General features: G+C 45.9%; 1 protein-coding gene across 1 annotated transcript in view; it reads left to right on the top strand.

Annotated features, from left to right (window-relative positions):
• Window positions 1–9,245: 9,245 nt before the first annotated feature.
• Window positions 9,246–20,447, top strand: part of PLA2G4A (phospholipase A2 group IVA) — a 67,885-nt gene continuing 56,683 nt past the window's right edge. Inside the window, exon 1 of the mRNA XM_057385267.1 lies at window positions 9,246–9,310. The gene's annotated coding sequence lies outside the window, so the exon portion shown is untranslated. The remainder of the gene's footprint in view (window positions 9,311–20,447) is intronic.

Here is a 20,447-nt window from a genome sequence, read left to right as displayed (position 1 = left end):
ATGCCTATTCTTTCATGATGGGTGATATTCCCAAGGGGACAACAGAAATCAGAAGCTTTGAGAACCAGACTGGAAAGGTGGAATACGGGTGGAAAAGGCTCCTGGCAGAAGGACTCGTTTGATGGCCTTTCACTCTCAGTGGTGTTACAATAAATCCTAAGGAAATACGCATAGAAAATTGAGTTCTTGTAGCAAGTAATGGCCTGGCAGAGCAGCCTGCAGCCTTAGGCAAAGTTTAACACCAAAGACGCAGCAAATTAATCATTAAGCACAGTAATGGTTTGTTTTCAACAGTTTATTGTAAGAAATGCAGGTTTTTATTGTCAGGTACTCAAGATTTAGGATTTTCTCCTGCTTAGGCTTAGGATGCATACARAATGCAGAAGGGATTTTGTCTTGGAAAAATCAGTGTGTGCACATGAGAATTAATTGCCCTGGCGGAAATGATCCCATAGGATTCAGAACAAATGGAGAAGGTGGCCATTTGTGACCCCTTTGCAGACCAGCCTTTAAGCATACAATTAAAATTAAGCCTATGTTTACATTTCTTTGACGTCAATGGGACTTCAGCAGGGCTCAAGTGATGCCCTGACTAGAGAAGCCTCCATCACCTCATAGTTCTGCTGATTTGAACATGGACTGAAACAGAAATCCCTAATCATCCATGCATTCTCATGTGGTGTTCAATCCCACTGACAAATGTGAGCACAGTAGAATTAAAATGTAGTGCCAGGTGGTGTTGAGAGCCAGAACTGGCTGCAGGATTGACGGTAACATTTCATGCAGCTTTGGCACAGTTTGTCCCCACAGGAAGCCTCGTTTRGGGGCATACAGGGACATGTCTCATTTATGAAATGGCAGCAGGGAATATTTGTGCATTCATTGAATGAGATGCTGTACTCCCACATGGGAAGGGGAGAGGTGGCCAGCAAGGAAACAAGGGTTTGTTCTGATAAGCACAGAGCTGGAATGAGCTCTCTGTGCTTGGCAAAAGCTGAGAGGGGATGCTGATGGCAACTGGGCCAAACTCTCTGTCAGGCCTGCTGTGCTGCAGCTACCTGCTGAGATCTGGGCACTAACARTGCCTGCTGAAGGCTGGCAATGGTTTATGTCACTTCTGAGCTTAGAAAACGGGCAGGCAGAGCAAAAGAAGCAAAGTCGGGGTCTGCAGGGCCAGGGGTGGAGGCTGCAACTGCAGGTGAGGGCCCAGCTCTGCAGTCAGGGCTGCTCCACCAGGGCAGAGTTCCTCCAAAGAAAATGTGGAACAAAGAAAGGAGAAATTCTCCAGCGTCTCAAGCACAGGAACTGCTTTGTTCCTATTTTCTGCACCTTGACTCTTTCTAATAATCTGCATACTTGAGTTGATTCTTCACTGGGGCCTTTTTGAAATCACTAATAGTATCTATGTGCTGTTTTTCTCCGTGTTTTGTTCTCTTACCCGCTCCTGCAAGTGGCACAGGGCTGTGTTCTTCTGCCACTCACAGGCTGGTTTGTCATGCTGAAACATTCCAGCGTCACATACTGAAAAAATACAGAATGCTCCAATCTGGGTATTTTTTCTTGAGCTGTTTTCCTTGGCACCTCCACAGGAGTAAACCCTTTGGGCTCCTGCTAAATACAGTTGTGTCCCTTCAGGGAATTTATTTTGGGAACATCCAGGAATGTAAAGAAACATAATCATTGAGGACTAAGCTGTGCACCCATTTAGTCATTAAAAAGGATTATGCTCTATCAAGTAATAACATCCTCTGCTAATTCCTGTATAAGGTTTGCTTTATTTGGCAAATCACATTGTATCCTTTTCCAGTAGATAGTGATACTTGTAAGGGATGAGTAGATAACACATGAATCATTGGGTCCAAGAATGTCTGAGTGGACTCAATGGGATCACGGAGTTCAATCCCTGTCCCTGCACAGASCCCCCAACAATCCACCCTGTGCATCCCTGGCAGCACTGTCCAAACGCTCCTGGAGCTCCTTGGGGCTGTGCCCATTCCCTGTTCCTTCTCTGGAGGAAGAACCTTTCCCTGATCTCCAGCCTGACACTCCTGTCCTGGTGCTCTGACTCTGATCTTCCATTCTCCCCCAAGCACTGGGTAAACCGGGAGTTTAAAGACAGGATTGTGCCTTCCCACAAGAGATAGTGCTTGTGGGGGAAGAAGGCCCCTTATTCACAGAATCATAGGGATCTCCTCCATTTTCTTATGTGACAAAAAGCCACCTGATCCRAGGAGGGTCCAGTTTATTGCTGTGAGAGCTAACAAGGACAAAGCCTAGGGCAAAACCCGTGTTTCAGAATCACCCACCACAGAGATTTAATTCCTTGGTGATTTGGCTGCTTTAGATGCCCTCAGATCCCTCTGTACCAATGCAGAGTGTGAGTCCATGGAGCTGCAGAACAGGGATCACAGGGCTGGAAGACTTTCCTTGCCCTGTACAGCCTTGAGCAGCAGCACCAGGGATGCCAAGCTGGAACCAGCAGATGCCAAAGTTTAGGAGAATGAGAGAAGGCCTACGAAAAACACCCAGAGTATTTCTGTAACTAAACATTGTGCTCAAAGACTAATTGAGACAGGTCCTGAGACCTGAAATGCACWTTTTTTMATGCTATATTGGAATGCCCAGGTTWGTCYGTAGAGCTGTAAAAARTCYTTCTGCATAGCCCATGTATTTATCAGCTCTTCTCCRTTGATCTCTGTGTTGGTGGCTTTGAGCATTTCCAGGTTTTACTTCTGTTTCTTAACTTCCACTTTGCAGAAGGATCTGTCAGTTTGTTATTCWGGGGAGAGCGATGGCTTGCTGCCGGGCAGGGCGGTGTGGGTGATGCTTGCTTCATCCTCATGTTTTGCAGCTATTCCCAGGAACAGATGTCTTGAATCACGAGGATCYTCCACTTCAGAAATAAATAATGGAAATATTAATCACTGCATGGAATTGACTGCCAAGGATCGATCTGATAAGGGACAGCAACTCACAAATTCGGCTTTCAGTGAGAAATCTTTAGGTTTGCTCTTACTCCAGAGTGCCTTCGACCATTTATAGCATAAAGAAAGGATTGATTTCATAGTTGCTCAGGGACAGATGTGCAAGTCTGTACAATCCCTGAGAAACAGCTGACTCCTGATTTCCTTGTTTTTATTTGTATATTGAGGCAAACATTTGAGCACGTTGAACTTCCAGCTGATCTGTTTCTCAGCGTCAAACAAAGACCAAACCAGAAAAAGATTAAATTTCCTCCTTCTGAATATGTTTAAAATTTTTCACTTCTCTGTGTATTCTACAAATTTGGACTCAATTCTTCCCAASTTTAAAAACTGCAGGTTTGAGAGATTGTTCCATACAAGACTTCTTTTTGATTATTTGATGTTTCATACCAGACTGAATTGGTATATTGAGGTTCTGCTGTTCTAGAAGTATTTTGAAAATTCAAATTCAGCCTCAGCACACAAAAATATCATTGTTTGCTGTGATGGGAAAGGACTTAGGGTCCATAATTCTTAYTGGTTAAAAAACTGTCCTATTTGAGTTTAATTTGTTTTACAGAGCATTTTTTTGTTGTTGTTAGGGAATGCTTTCATGTGCTTCGCCTTTGTCATAAAAATATAATAGATTTARGACATTAGGAAATTAGGTTTCCTCATAGTCAAAACTTTGATGGTGTCTAGGAACTGAGTATGTCCCTAATATTATGACATATTTAAAATAAACCCATTTCTCTGCCTTGTGTAGTGTCTCTGATGGGAGGTTTTCATGTCTGATTTAGTTGATGGATGTGAGACAAACAAAGTAATAGTCAGGAGAATGAGGACAAAATAACCCAAAGGGATGAAGGCAGAGTGTGTCAGCAAAAGATGGGAAACTCAGCRAGCACATTTCTCCAGAGCTCCTCGTTGGTCTGTCACCCCTGGGGTTTGGCGTTGCTCCTGGATTACCGGTGTAATTTCTGATGCAGAACCGCGTCTCTCTCGTGGTCACAGCAGAGCTCAGGTTGATTTCAGTCGACAGAGGCTGAAGACTAATGGGTGCATGGAAAGGAAAGGAAGGCATTAGAATAGAAATAGCCTCATTTGGGAGAGGAAATGTGCTAATTASCCTTTAAGTAGAGTGCTGCCTTTGAAGAACCTGAATGCACCATAAAACCAGCCACCGGTGATGTTAATAACAGAGTGTGAAGTGAATGTTGATGATGCCATTACTCTCCAAAGGGCAAACAAGGTTGTCCAAACAGTACCTTCAGCTATTTCACAGAAAGGTATCTCCTCAAAAATGGATCCCTGATACAACCTATGGGTTCCTTGCAGTTTTCTTGTGATAATTAGGGGAGTTCTTTGCACTTCTTAGGCGTGGGGTTGACTTAACTTCTTTTGATTTCTGTGTTGATCACAAGGTCTTCACTAGTTACTGTTTTTTAGTTTGAATTTGAAACTGAATTCTATTTCTTGTAGCTTTTGGTTTTCACKGACTTTTTCACTGATAATGATTATAGGACAGAGCAGAGACTTCTAGATCTGTGAGCCCTCACTTCTTCCCAGGGAACATTAAATTATRTCTATAAATATGTGATAGCCACATGATTTTTTCGAAGGGACAGTTGTCAACAAGGTACTGGGCAAGAAGGCAGGCGGGAAATGACAGTGAGGACAGCAGATCTTCAGAATAATGAGCTCCATGCCATCCGTGTTCTTAACATGTGTGGGGTTTTTTGCCCATTGCCTCTTTTAGTGATAGATTTTYGTTTAGACTGAGGCAACTTTATTTACGTCCCTGATGTAAGTGGTACTCCAAGGTAGAATTTAATAACATATTTTATCCTGTACTCATCTCATTTAAAATGTCCTAGTATAAATAAAATCAGTCTCAGTGCAAAATTATTCTAATTTGTTGAAAAGTCACAAGCCAAAGTCACTGAAAAGTCAAGGAAAGCTGGGAATATCAAGCTCTGGGCAGCCTGTTCTGACCCCAGAGCTGCCTTTGCTTGGAGCTGGAGGTTGGACAGAGCCTCCTGAGGTCCCTTCCAACCAGTTCTCTTGTGATCCTCTCATTTTATGGGGCCAGACACCACAGATATGATARCAGGCAATTACAGGCACTGACTTCTCCCTTAATATGAAGGTTTTTCCCGACGTGCTGCACTTCAGGCACTGAGGGGWTATTTCAGGATCACAGGATTGTGTCTGAAGCCTGCTGTTATTTTAGCTCTTTATGTTTGTTTCCATAAGTGCCATGGGTGACTTGGCCACAGCCCCAGGGAAAACCACCATGTAGGTGGGAGGAGGGAGGGATTACCAAGGAATCAGACACCTGATGGAGAACTCCCTGCAGAATCCCCTTCTGGTGCAAATTTTTCTCATTCACTGTGGAAAGCCCTCCAGAATTATTAATTGTTTATSTCATAGGGGAAATGTTTCCATGTGGGAGTGGGGAAGCAAGGGCCAAGCCAAATTGGATTAGAGGAAATGCCACTTTTCTGTAGCCCTGATAGWTCTGATAAATGGTCTTAGAGGAGTAATTTGGAAATAAGAAGTGCATTTATTCTGCCAGATGTCAGCGATAGGAGCCTGAAAATCCTGCTTGATAGGCAGGGCCCCAGCTAAACCATGTCAGGATATGCAATGGATGAGCAAATGGCTGTTTTTCATTAGGACAAATCTTAACAGCAAGACTGCAGTCTCCCCATCACCTCATGGTGTTGTAGATAATGAATCACACCGTTTTCACCACAGGAAGAGAGATGTTTTATCTCGACAAGAGCAAATGTCAGCTCTCCACGGAATGCCTCATGTTTGTGATCCTGATCAAAGAGTGATTTTTCYCTGAGACATGGTGAAATGTCTGGAAGAAAATAGTGGGTTTGTATGAAGTGTCTGACAAAACCCCCCCTTTTTGTTTGCTTAATTGTGTGTTTGCCCTGATATTCCCACTCTCCCTTTTCCACAGTTTGCCCTAAGCTGTGCCCTGAAGGGCACACTAAGAGGACCCCTGTAATTTGGCATGGCTTCCCTTACAGCTGTGCTTCAGAAGAACCCTCTGTGTGCTTGGAGCCTCACGGGGCTCCTTTCCACACCCTGTCATTGCCTCACCACCGTCCAGGGGAGCCGTGGCGAGGGAGGGAAGCCGAGGGGGCAGCGTGAGGTCTGGGGCTCTGGACGCACACACGTGGTGTCAGGGACACTGCAGCTCTGAGCAGGCTGAAATAGCCTGAAATCAGAAAAACAAACTCCACATAAATGACAGTGGAAAGTCATTTCTTAACCCAAGAATTCCAAGGTTGGCTGGCGAGGCACCCCATAACACAGGACCTGCATTGTGTGGGGAAGAATGAGGGATGGGGGAAGGCAGCGGCTAAGCTTCCTTTGTCACAGGGAAAACAAATAAATCGTGAAAYCCTACCCATAATTTTCTTGAAGAAACAGGATTAAGACCAAAAATAATTATGTGAAATAACAGGAACAGTCATAATGTATAAAAAAAGCTTTTCATTTTTCCTTGCGTCAACAAGAGGGGAAGAGGAATTTTTGACTTTTAGTTACTCAGCTCCTTATCAGAGTCTGAACTGTTTCCTTGGCCAGGGAGAAATCAGAGTTTTGATAATCACAACTAACTCTGGGAGTTTTAATGGAAATACTGGAGTTCCCCTGTTTGCTGGGGGCCGTGTTTATTCCAGCATTAGCTATCTGTAAAACCACAGAAAATACAACCAGAGCTGTTCCCTGGGAATCGCGCTTTGGAGAGATTTAAAATGCCGAGAAAAAGAGTCAGAGATAAATCCTGAGTGTGCAGATGTCCCCGCCTTGGCAGAGTTCAGGGGCAGCTGGTCAGGCCTGTGAGCAGCATGTGGCTCCACACAAGTTTGTGGCTGGAGCAGGGAGAAGATGGAGCAGGATGATCCCCAGGAATGGGGATCACACCTRCCCTGGACACCTATGAGCTCTGAGAACTCTGCTCCTCCTGTGCCCAGCAGTGCATCTCTRGGGCACTTCAAATCAGGATATTTGGGGAATTTAGAGTACAGGCTTGCAAGGTCAATCCCCAGTCAGAGTGGAGAAGGTAACTCACTTGATGAGAACAATTTTATCCATGCTTTTGTCATTTCTACATGTCTCCAGACCAAAGCTGAGCTCTTCTGACACATTTCAAAGTCCTCTCCCACCAAGAGACGAAGTGGTCTTCAGACAGCAGTTGACGTGGAAGACAAAAGAACCCAAAACACGGCACTGTAGTGGGTTGGCCGCATTTTTCTGGGTAACATTCCCTCAAATGGGCGCAAGGAGGACGTGGGGGAGGAGGCTGCCACATCAAACAGAYGCTTTCTGAGCTGGCAGTGCCGGGGTTGCTTTCTAAACATACACTCTCTGTTCTTTGTGACAGCCCTTCCAGGGCAGCCCTTCCCTATCCTGCTTTTTCCCTCACAAGCAGACAGACCACTAGKCTGTAAGCAGTGGCCAGCGTGGCTCAGCCCCGCAGTGCATCACAGCAGGGCACCACTAAGAGGATGGAGAAAATGAGGTTTCTGGCTTGGTCTGTGCCAAGGAGTGGCTTGCTGTCCTCTAATTGTGGCTACCACTCTGCCAGATGCTGAGGAACTTTGTTAATACAATGTGAACGCCACCTACGTGCCCCTCACTTGTGGAATAGAATCCTTTGGTTTGCTGCACTTTGAGGAGGTCTCCCTTGAGTCATTTAAGCATTTTCTTCCCCCCCTTTATCTTTGTTTTTTTTTATGACCACTTTTTCAAAGAAGTGAGTGCCAATTAGGCACTGAGTATGTACAAAGACCCAGCATAAAAATGGGTTCTTGGGAAAGAGCTTGACATCAGCGATGAAGTGAAATTCAGTCTCATCTTTTGGTGTGTCTGGATAAGAGCTGTCATCTTGTTGGAAGTGAAGTTATGGACAAGCAGCAGTGAGGTTAGAACCTGTCAGATTCTCCCACTGACTCACTGTGAATCCTAGGTGGGAAATAGCTTTTTGGGTGTTAATCAAAGGATCACAGAATCATGGAATAGTTTCTGTTGGAAAAGATCCTAAAGCTCATCCTGTGCCATCCCTGCCATGGCAGGGCCATCTCCCACTGTCCCAGGGTGCTCCAAGCCCCAATGTCCAACCTGGCCTTGGGCACTGCCAGGGATCCAGGGGCAGCCACAGCTTCTCTGGGCACCCTGTGCCAGGGCCTCCCCACCCTCACAGGGAACAATTTGTCACTCTTAACCTGCCCTCCTTCAGCCTAAGGTCATYCCCCCTCGAGCAGGAAACTATGCAGCAAATAATACAATATAATTTAGAAAAAGATTTTCCAATTTCAGTATATTTCAAAACTTAAATTTTAGCCCTCACACTTAAATTTTAAATCTGTTAAAGCAGAAAAAGTGTGAATGAATGGAAAAGCATTTTAAGGTCTTCTTTAATCATCACAAAGGACAAAAGTAATAGAACTAACAATGACTTAAAATTCCATTTTATAGATGTGAGTGTGAATGCAGACCAAAGAGGACTGAGTGACAAGCAGCACCTTGGTGGACCTTGCCGAGGTTCACAGGGCACAGTCACTGCTGTTCCCACACCCATCCTTTGAAACCAGGAGCCTGTGAGCGAAAGTCTTAACGTACTGAAGAGGCATTTGCTGAGAACGAAAGTGTTCTGTGGTCACACCTGCTGAATGAAACACCTTGTGGAAGGCGTGCTCCCACAGCAGCACCTGCCGCCGCCTCGACAGAGGGGCACTTGCAAAGCAAGGGCTATTTTAATGCAAATTCTATTTATTTGATTACAGTTTTCTGCCACATGATAACTGGTCGCTCCGCCCGGCCCTCTCCCCACAGCAGCGCTCGGGGCTCCTCCGTCCGCTCGGCCTGGTCAGCGCAGCGTCCGCAGGGACGGAGCCGTGCTAGACCCGCTGCTGTCCCCTCTCACATATCCCCTGTCCCCTCACAGCCGCTGTCCCCTCTCACATACCCCCTGTCCCCTCACAGCCGCTGACCCTTTTACACACCCCCTATCCCCTCACAATCACTGTCCCCTTTTACACATCCCCGTCCCCTCACAACCACTGTCCCCTTTTACACATCCCCGTCCCCTCACAACCACTGTCCCCTTTTACACACCTCCTGTCCCCTCACAGCCCCTGTCCCCGTCTCACAGTCACTGTCCCGCTATCACACAACTCGCTGTCCCCCGCAGCCCCATGGCCCCGGCCAGCTTCTGGATCCTCCTTAAGAGGCGGTGGCGGCGCGGGCCCCTCCCCGCCCGGAGCCGCCCGCGGCGGGAGCGGGAGCAGGAGCGGAGCGGGAGCGCCCGGCGGAGCCCGGCAGCCGTAAGCGCGGGGTGGGAACGGGGCAGCGGGGTCGGGCGGAGCCGGAGCGGCCGCAGGGCGGGCGAGGAGCGGCGCCGGGACAGGGGCAGGTGCGGGGGCAGGTGCGGTGCGGAGCCGCCCCCGCGGCGGGGCGGGACGGGCCGGGCTGGGGCCGGTGGAGCCCCGCGGGGAGCGGTCCCTGCGCGGACACCCCCGGCCCGCTCGCCAGGGCTCCGACAGGTACGGGGGAGGCAGCGCGGGGGGAGCGGGGTGGCTGCRCAGCTCCCGGAGCCCCGTCCGCAGCCGGGCCGGGGTGCGAGCCGGCCCCCATCCCCGGGCTGCCACCGGCACCGGCCGTGAGGCAATCGGCCGTGGAAGCTGCGGGGAAGTGCGGCAGGGCGGCTGCCGAGGGAACATTTCGCAAAAGGTCTGCGAGAGCGGCTTTTCTCTGGGGTCTGATGTGAGAAAAATGCCTGGTCGGTTCCTGGTCACGGCCTTTAGCAGGTTTCTGTTGGCTTACACTGSTGTGATCACGGACCAGAATCAYGGGATGGTTTGTGTTGAAGGGAYCTTAAAGCCCATCCAGTGCCACCTCYGCCATGTGTAGGGTCACCTTTCRCTATCCCAGGTTGCTCCAGGTCCTGTCCAGCCTGGTCTGGAACAYTMTGGTGKTTCAGATTTTCCGTGGGATTCCCTGTGCCTCTTTAGTCCTAGGCTCCCACACTGGACAGGTGCAGGTGATTCATTGTCCTGTCCGGCCTTTGGCCAGCCCTGTGGCCCCRCTGCAGAAGCTGCTGCCTCAAGGATGGGACCGGTTTCTGTGCTCCCCGAGGAGCTCAGGGGTTTTGCATTGGGGTTTGTCCCCTTCCCTGGGGAGCTGGTGTGAGCTGGAGCTGCTGGGGCTGTGTGACCCCTGACCAGGGCTTGTCCACAGGCACCTTGTGTCTTCCCTTTGGGGAAAATCCCTTCAGAAGGGCTGAGTGTGAAACTTCCCACGTGGAGGCTCCTTCCAAATGAGGGGATGCAGACTCCTGGTTAAAGCTCCAGTCCCAAGGGAGGAGCAGTGCTGTGGGTAGGACCTTAACTGCAGTTGGTGTTCCTGGCAGGAAGGTGCTGTTCTGCCCCTCAGGAAGGTGAGATGCACATGAAACAATTGATGTGTGGGATCAGCTGCTTTGTGGTTACCAAGAGCTGTTCTGCCCATTAAGAATTCCAAAGAGAAAGCATGACTCTAAAACTGATGTACTTGTTTTCTTTCCTTTTTGTTAGTGAGAGGTTTTCAATATACAGTGTAGAGATAAATGCTCCTCTAGCACTGTTGTCTCTCCAGATGTCCACATTGGCCCTGTCCACCTTTGTGCACTCTCCTGTTCCCATATGGCAGAGATCCATAACAAAAGAGAAATGCAAATATTGATTTATGCTTGAATCATGTCAATTAATCTCTTCCTGCATAGTTATTCTGCATTGGAAAAATACCAATTTGACTCTTGTCACCAAATGTTGTTTATGACTTGTTTTTCTTAAAAAATTGGAAGAAAAAGCAAAAAAAAAAAAAATCCAAAGAGAAAACAGAAAAGTTGTTCAATGCTGCTGCATCACTAGATTGCATACTTGATTTTGTCTTTAATTGAATATGTTCAACTGAATGTTGTCATCATAAGCACAATTTTCATGGTACTTTGAATAKTCTACTTTTGCCAGCTTGCCTCAGTCAGCTAAAATGGGAAATATTTCAAGTTTTGCAATAGCTTTTTCCCTTCAGTTTGTGAATTTTCATCATACAAAGGGGGAAAATAACAAYCATGGGGTGAGCACTGAGTATTTCCCTCAGAGTTATTCCTGCAAAGGCATTGATCAAATGTCCCTGACACTTTGGATAACCTCTGTTATTCCTGACAATGCCAAGGACTGAACCCAGTGCAGTGTGGCAATGACCTTCCAGGAATAATGGAAATGGCTATGTTGGAGTGTTTGAATTGATGTGCMATATTCAGGGATGTGGCAACTTCGGTGACTTCCATGTAGGTTGGAAGAGGACAGCRTTGGCAGTGGAACTGGAGGCTTGGGAACTGTGAATTCAAATCACATTAAATCAGTTGAATGGCTTGGGCTGGAAAATACCTGGGGTGATAGAAAGTGGCAGCCAGAGAAGATGTGTCCCCCTTATATCCAGAAATTCATGTATAAGAAAACTGACTACAAAATATACGAAAATACTTGGTTTTCCATGGAAAATTCAAGTTCAAGGGGTGAAAGCTCAGAGAATGGTATGGTCTGTGGTTAATGCACGGAGAAGGGAGATCAAATTCGATGTACTTGTACCTGGCACATAACACTGCTGTGGAGTAGAGTCTCCCTATCCTTCAGGGCAGTATCTGAGGAAGGGGAGTGGCCTTGGGGAGCAAAACTGAATTCTTAACTAATTGTTTAGTTGACATTGGTGGGCAAGTAGATGTCAAAAGTATTGGTCCCTGACAGTCTGGATATGATTTAAGCAATAAAAACAAGTCCTTCCCTACAGCTCTGCTTCAGCTTCCAGTAAAAGCATGGGGGCCAGACAGGAGACACACTTTTAAACTGAGTTTGCAACTGTTCAGTTTTTATTTCATTTGTCTCAGTCTATTCAGAAGCTCCATGTAATTTAGGGAAGGATTTCTCTTTGATTTCACTGTCAGGGGCAGCAGAATCTTGCTGCGAAGTGATGAACTCTTGTCTGTGTTTGCTGTGGCACTGTGATGTAACTGTGTCTTTCTCAGTAGTCAGAAAAACAAATCCCAGAACCTGCCTTGGTCATGGAAATTACCTCATCACTGCCCTAGGTTATAATAATGTGATGTAGTAACAAAATACTTTCAAAAGAATTCTTCCTTCTTTAAAAAATTTAAAATACAAAAAAAAAGCATCCCCTCATCACCTTGGTATTCAGACTTTCCTGAGGGTTTTCATTTACTGTTTACCTCAGAGAGATGACCCAAATTTCCTGACTGTACCMATTTCCAGTAGCCTATGTGTCAATGTCTGGAGTGGAGTTACTCAGCCCATGAGGCAGGGATGGGAGGTGGGCTCTGGGACAGGGGAAAGTGGTCCTCAAAGCAGGACCAAACAAAGTGCCAGGAAGCCCCCAATATTTTCTTTTATTTTTTAAACAGGTTAGGGGGAAAGGAAAAGGACCTAATGAACATTTAAACTTTAGTCTAATTTTCTTTAATGGAATATTGTGATGATATTGCAAGTGAGAATTCATGGRATTTTCTTAGAAATATCAATTATTTCTTCAGTGTGAACACATTGTGGATGTGTCCAAGGCCAGGCTGGACAGGGCTTGGAGCAGCCTGGGACAGTGGAAGGTGTCCCTGCCCATGRCAGAGGGTGGCACTGGATGGGCTTTAAGGTTCCTTTCAAYCCAAACCATTCTGGGGTTCTGTGCTGTTATATGGAATTACACTGTTCCTGTAAAAAAACAATCCCACAGTGTTGGTGAGAGGAAAATACCAGCCATATATTGATAGATGTACTGATTTTGTTTCAGTATGAGCTGACATCAGTGGTGCTTCCTCAGCCTGTGTGGGTCCTGTCTCAGCTGGCAGCTCTGTCAGGGGACACAGACACTTCAGCTTTTCTCCCAGAGCATTTTCCTTTCCCAGAGAGTGGGTTGTGGAGATGGCGCTTTCCCTCTCAGCTCACACTTCTGCTGCGTGCTGGGAATTCGAACTCTCTCAGCATGTGTAGGGGAGGATGTTTTTTGGGATCTGGATTGACAAACACAGCCAGAGTAGGAGTCAGTGTAGGAGTGTCCCAGACTATGTAAGTGGTCCCTGGAGGAAAAACAGGTGGTTCCATGATGAAATCCATGTGATTCCAAACAGATATCCCCCAGAGCACACAGAAACGATGTGCACTTTGCTGTCTGCAAGGGGCAGTGTCCCGGGGGTTGGTGTTGGATCCAGGGTGAGGTGAATCCTGCCCGTGGTGTCTCTGAGCGCTGGGCTGCTGTCCAGGCTGCACAGCTCTGCTGGCAAGCCCTCTGTAATTGTGGTGTTCAGTCTCCTTCCAGATGAGTGCTAGCACTGCTGCCTTGGAGAGAAGGATACAGAGCTGCTTTTGTCTCCTGACAACAGCAATACTTTAGCTTAGGATGCTGAAAGCGTGTTTTTTAGAATAGACAGCAAACAAAATTCTTTGTCTTTCCASCTTTTCAGCTTCCCCAAACACGCAAATTTAGGAGACAGAAAATACAGTGTCAAAAGCTTCCCCATACACAAGTTCTGAGCTATTTGAGATGTATCAGTCACATCTGCAATTTTTTGTGGTTACCTGATAGTAAAGCTATTGGACTGACTCATCTTTGATATTAATCTGATACTTTCCTTAGAATGATTTCAGCATAAATCAGTAAGACTCTAATTTCTTTTCCTACTAGTATTATCATATCCTTTGCCAASATGTGTAGGAATGTGCACTTCTATAATAATTTCTCCTTTTATACTCAGTGGGGTTATAAAGGCCCTTATTTGTGCACACACAGAGATCTTATAAGAAGATCTGTATATATGTGTATTTGTTTCAGTAAGTGGCAGTCCCAGCCCCCAAGGGATTTCATTTCATTAAACACGTGTGATGGACAAGGCTGGTAAGTGGAATGTTGAGACAGATGGAGCTGATGGAGCAAGAATTGGATTCACATATCCAGGCCGTCKCATCCTGGCTGCTCCATGGCATTGGCCAGACTGTTAAATAGAAAGATCTGGCCTTAGAGGATATGTGTGGAGTTACTTTCGATTTGGTGATGGGTTTTTCCCCCCACCTCCCCATTACCATGTCTGTGTCTCAAGGGTAGAGAGCATAAAGAGGGTTTAATTCCTAAAACTGTGTTTCTCATGCATTTAACTTACTGCATTATTAAATGGATGCAAAAAATAAATCCCCCAAGCAGAGGTTTCATTCTGTCCCATCCCAGGGAATGACAAACAATKCCTGTGGGTGTTTGCACTGAACATGGAGCAGCTCTGGCTGTGGGATGCACCATCACTTTGCATGCTCCATGCCAAAAAACTGTGCCTTTGGCGCCCACATGCAAAACTGGAGCTCTATGCAAAGTCAGCAGCTGCTGCCTGACCTGGCAGTCCTAGGAGGAACAACATAAACAACATAAAACTACATTTTGGGGAAAAGGTGGTTGCAGACCATCAGAGACTTTCTGGTTGCTCCTCTTGTGTTCTGTCTTTCAAAACTAGCCTGTGATSGAGAATTTTAAAAGACATTTGAGGCACATCTGTTCTTTAATTTCATAAATATGGATGTGTGTGCTTAAGTGAATATCTAYGGTGTTGGCCATCTCCTGTCCTAGACAATTTCTGTAAAATACAGAATAACCATTCATGTGCTGCTGTTCTGTTTGAATCTTTTTCTACTTAATCTAAGCAGAATGGATAATGAGTTTCTAAACATGAGTATAACACCCCTTTATCTCCTGGTAAAGGCAGGACTCTAATTTTCACAAACCTGGTGTTTTGGACTGCTGTCTCGTAAAGAAAAAGTGCTTTTCCCATGTAACCAAAGCCCTGCAGCTGTGACTCAAGGACAGTGCAAGTGAAAAACCTGACAAATGAGAGCAGGAGCTTGTACAGCATCTAAGAGGAGGGTGCTGGGAAGCAGGTCCTGGCTTTCCTTAAATCCAATGTATTTTTATGGGTTTGTGTTTGGTCATGATACTCCCAGGCACTGCAAGGTTGCCGCAGGGAGCTGCTGTGAAGCCTGTGCTGATGATAATGAGAACCAGSTCTTTACTAATGGCAGAGCCTGCCAACATCCTGCATTTCTCTGGCATTTTCCACTTGGGATAGTACATGTCCACACATGCTTTCTCGGTAAGTGAGTGATTACATTCAACTAGGACATGCTTCCTAGTGTTGTTTTGCTGTTTATACTTAAATCCTTTTTTCCAAGAATCCCAGACTTGTGACCTAAGGAATGTAGATTCAATTTTTATGAGAGTGTTTTTGATATTGAGAAAATTAAATTGGATGTTAGGAAGAAMTTGTTCCCTGTGAGGGTGGGGAGGCCCTGGCACAGGGTGCCCAGAGAAGCTGTGGCTGCCCCTGGATCCCTGGCAGTGTCCAAGGCCAGGCTGGACATTGGGGTTTGGAGCACCCTGGGACAGTGGAAGGTGTCCTTGTCCATGGCACTGGATGGGCTGTAAGGTCCCTTCCAATCCAAACCTTCTGTGACTGTGAAATGAATGGCTTTTTCTGAATCAAAATGACCATCTGAAAGGAATGGCGTGGGCAGGGGAAGGTTGTTCTTCCCCAGCTGAGAGTGACCATTACGAGCCACTTACTGGCTGTTTTGAGTATAAAAGGGATTATATTTTTTCCCAAAGGGGTTTTATTTAAACTGATGTAGTTCTCTTCTGGCAACTTTGTGCTTTGACAAATTGACATTTTCTAAACGAAAAGTCTTCTTGAAAAGTGCTCGAACACCTGCACTGTGTACTCTCTGTCCTGTAACGTGTCAGGCATTTCCCTTTCACCACAGAGCCATCACATCCATGGGTGTTTAATATGCTGAGAGAGAGTTTGAGTTGGCAAGGGAGGTAGTAAGCCCTTGGTGTCTTAAGAAATAGTTAAATTAGAAGCTTGGGTGGTTTGGTAAGAGAGTAGTCATAGTTCATTTAAGTTTTCTGAACCAATCCTCTGTGCCTCAGAGAGGAGCSTGAAAGTCCCCCTTTGTGTCCCTGATTTTGCAAAGCTCTTTTAATATGGGCTTATGTAAATTTGGGGTTTCTTCCTCCCTTTGATTGCTGTCCTTTTACTTCTGAAGTCATCATTTGTGGCTCCTTAGTGACTGCGAGTTATTGTATCACATTCCTGAAGGGCCATGTTTAGTTGCTGTGTTTGTGTTAGTTCTATGGGTTTTGTTAGTTTTGTGGGGTTTTTCTGCTTTGTGTAACCACTGATGCAGTTGACCTCCTGGTACTGGTAGAATCACATTACAGTAAAGAGATATAATGATTTTTTTTTCTTGCTAAAAAGATAAAGAGATGAAGAGGAAATTTTCCAAGAATTGTATGAAGATGTTATTTTCAGCTTTAACCCATCTCCAAAGTCTTTGTTGCGAATGTTGGGCATCCATTCATAGTGGCTTTAATACTTTCTTTCTTCCTCTCAGGGCTTGGCTGTGTGAATAACAGTTGTTTAAAAATGAAGTTGCACCTGATGCAAAGCTTTCTTCCTAAATCAGAGGGATGGCAGTGGAGCTCGTGCCACATTTGGTGTTTTCGCTGTTGTCWCTCTGAATTTATAGGAAATGGTGGGGCAGAAAATGGAAACCTTGAGAAAAGAGTAGSAGCAGGGCCTGGTGGGCTGCCAGGGCTAGCAGAGCTGCCCAGGGAACAGAGAGCTTGGGGAAGTTCTGAGAGCCACGGCRCAGAAAGAGGAAGCTCAGGCAGTGGCAGTGAGGTGCCGGTCCCAGTGTGGTCTCTGAGCAGGAAGGGGCTGCTGCTCACCCTCTCCAGCAGGACAGAAAGGTGGAGGAGAGCCCAGCCGAGTCTTGTGGAGAGAATCAAATCCCCTGAGCAAATGCTTTRCCAGTGTGAAGTTGGCTTCAAACACAAGCTGGCAGCTCAGGAGCTTCTTGCTTCTGAGAGGTTGTGGCCGCCCYATCCCTGGAAGTGTCCCTGAACAGYGTGGGTAGGGCTTGGAACAGCYTGGGATAGTGAGTGGCTGATAGATATTCCTGTGGGTGGAATGAGATGGTCTTTAAGGCCCATTCCAACCCAAACCAGTCTGGGATTCTGTGTAACAGCTCAGATCCAGGGCTGGAAGATCTGCTTGGCCAGAGGCTTGGTTGGCTCTGTGGGGCCAGCTGGAGTTTGSTTCAGCTGAGTCTGGCTTTGCTCAGCAGCCAAGGGTTGGATATAAGRCAAAGACCACTGTTATGGAAGTACTTCATCTCTCAAAAATATAATGTATGCGTTGGGCTTGTCTGTATTTGCCTTGGTGTCTGTGTGTGAAACATATATTTATGTTTCTTACTCAGACTCCAACTTGTCGATGGCTGTAAATTATTTCCATGTAAATTTTACTCGCAGCATCTAAAGAGGCTGAAAAATGTCAGCGTCAGAAGTTTGGTTCATGACTACTTTTACTAGAAAGTCCAGACAGATTTCCTTGAGTCACTCCTCTTTTGTCACACTGTAAGTGCTATGACCGTAGAGACCAAAGGAAGTGCTGCACTCTTGTCCCCTTGGCTGCAGACGGTGACCAGAGCTCCTGTTTTGAGTGAGGAGCCCACAACCAGGAGATGAAAGTTGAGTCACGTTGTGCAGACATGACGAGTGGGAGATGACAAAACACACCTTGTGYGTGCAGTCCTTCCTCCAGCTGGCACTGCGTGTGCAGGCTGCGCCAACATGCCAGGAAATCCCAAAATAATCATACCAAATAAATTGAAAAAGAAGGAAACTGATATTGAAAGGAATTACTGGCCTCGCTTTCAGCTGAATTGGTTTTTCATGCATTACCTGACCAGAAGCCAGCTGTTAATTTTACCAGCTCTTTCCATTTTTAGCTGTTTTTGTTGGGTTTTTGTGCAAAACCACTGCATAACTATAGTGCARAAGGACTGTCAGCTGCAGTTAAAACCTGAGTGCATCAGGCACCTTTGTATGTTGGTGTCTTCTCCCCAAAATCCCATAAATACTTAAAACTTATTGTAATGTTTTCCCTAAAGTTGTTGCTTTTTAACCATTCTTACTTTCCCTCGGGAAGCAAAAGGTGGGGAATTAAGGTGTGGGTAAGTTACAGATATGTAAGAACCAACTCTCAGATTTTAAAAGAATCTTTGAAAGGTGTTGGACCAGAAATATTTAGAAGTTGGCTGAGSTCGGTGCTGTCCCCAGGGGACAGGGATGGGTTTGGAATGAGCTTTTTGGAGRCTGATTCTAGAGGTCTAAACCATGCAGCAACAGTTCTTTCCACAGTACCACTGAGGCTTCTGGAAGGGGGATCCTGAGGTTTTGGCTGGCAGCAGCTCTTGACCACAGCACAGTAGAGCAAGTGGAAAGTTTTGCCAGCACTCCAGATAAGAACAAAATGCAGGGGAGGTTTTTTTCCTTCCTTTTCCCTCTTCACGTGAGCTTTGAAGGAATATAGTCAACAAACAGCTCTGCCCAGTCAGGTGTTGCAGTTGTGATGTCTATCACTTCATTTTAGGAGTTATTGTGTAAATGTTTGCATTCCTGAGAAGACTTTGGAAGCTGCCACTGGCAGTGAGTTTTTCCATTTCAGAAGGACTGTCTCTGGGTRCTTGAGGAACCCACTCTCTTGAAATTCAAGTGTGAGCCCTAAACTGGGCTTCCAAAAGTGAAAAYACCCTTAAACAAATAACTRTCAAACATCCCTGGAAGTGTCCAGAGCCAGGTTGGATGGGACATGGAGYAACCTGGGATAGTGGAAGGTGTCRCTGTCTGTGKCAGGGGATGGCACTGGATGGACTTTAAGGTTCATTTCCAACCCATTCCAGGATTATACGATGAAAAGTTTATTTGTGGAATAACTAGATTCCAAATTCTTCATGTACAGAAATATTGGGCATTTTACCATCTGCTTTTCCTAATTGCACTGTGTACATAAGAGATCACCTGCAGTGATGATCTTGAAATGCCATAAATAATAGGTGGACTTGAGTAGTGCATTCTAATTGATTTAGGTCTGCATGCTGATAATTCTTTTTCATGGAACCCCCATCAGAGTTTCACGTTCTTCATTTCTTGGCCTTCTTGCTGGAAAACAAGTGAGCTGGTTCCCACATAAGCCTGACCCACGCMGTGGGGATTACTGGTCAGCTGCCTGAGGTTTTTTGAGCAATTTTGAGGCTCTGCCATCTAAACTCTCAGCCTTGTGGCTTTGATTTCTGTATAGAGGGATAGTGATTGTTGCCCTTTTTAAAGAATATTCTTGGCATCTCAACTGAGCTTGTTTTTTTCACTCTCAAGGCTGTTTTTTATTTCCAGTGCGATTTCAGTTGAAGCACAATAAGACATTGGCGAACAGTTATTTAAAGGTATTAACTCAAGGAGCTCTTTCATTCCTGGAATAAATGAACTCTGTACTTTGAAGTTACTCAGTTACACTCTGTAATSCTTCTGTGAGTTTGCCGTGCAGTGAATTCACGTATGGTGACACGAGTTATTCTCATAACCTCGCAGGCTGTTGCAGTGAGTGGTTCTTGTTAATCCTCCTTTGCGTAAGCAGCATAACTGTAACATAAACCATGGTGCCCTGAATCAGTTGCCTCTTCCTCAGACCTACAGATGGTGTCCATGGGGGAACTGAACTATAGCACCTGGCTGGATTTTCTGGCCAAGGAACTTCTATGGCCAATGTGACACAGGTAGAGATGGGTATTCAGGCAGAGATGCTTGCAGCCTCTTGAATATTCCTGTTGGAGRGGTCATTCCTCGCAGAATGTAAGATGGGTGAATGTTTCTTTTTCCTCTGGGACTGAATCCAGCTTAATTGAAATTATGTATCAGTGGCCTGACGATTTGCCACTTCTGTTCTCACTTTTAGCCTCTAAAGTAGCCTTCAGCTCTGGAAAATACGTAAATTTATGTTGGTGCTGTTGGGACTTTTCCTGAGTTTCAGCCCTGCTAGAGTGTTTATAGCCCTCTTTCCATTGTAGCTGTGTCATCTACACTTTCAGTAATTGCTTGCAGGCTGACAGGTCATCTTTAAAAAAAGATTCACTATCTATCATCTATTACCTCCCCTAYTGCAGGAAGTCAAATGTGGTTTCCAAATCTTAAAATCTCCTGTCTAGATATGCTGTGTCAACTTCCTTGATGAGCTTCACCCCACAGTGTCCTCCAAAAATGTGGCACAAAGGTTGAGCTTTTTGCCCTTCTGCTCGGAATCCTTCCTTCCACGCATGTTTCCTTAGCAAGGTGTGGGGTGAGCAGTCATGGAACTACAGAATCATTGGGGTTGGAAAAGACCTGTGACTGATCCCCACCTTGACATACAGCCCCAAGAACTTCCTTGGACATATCCAGGGATGGGAACTCCACTAAGGGCAGCCCATTCCAAGGCCTGAGCACCCTTTCCATGGGGAAATTCCTGCTGATGTCCCCCCTGCCCCTGCCCTGGCCCAGCCT

The sequence above is a fragment of the Malurus melanocephalus genome, unplaced genomic scaffold (assembly GCF_030028575.1).
Source record: "Malurus melanocephalus ecotype Western Australia unplaced genomic scaffold, MMel_1.1 scaffold_805, whole genome shotgun sequence".
Classification (NCBI taxonomy): Eukaryota; Metazoa; Chordata; class Aves; order Passeriformes; family Maluridae; genus Malurus; species Malurus melanocephalus.
The sequence above is the reverse complement of the archived record's forward strand: the minus strand, read 5'-3'. Positions and strand labels throughout refer to the sequence as shown.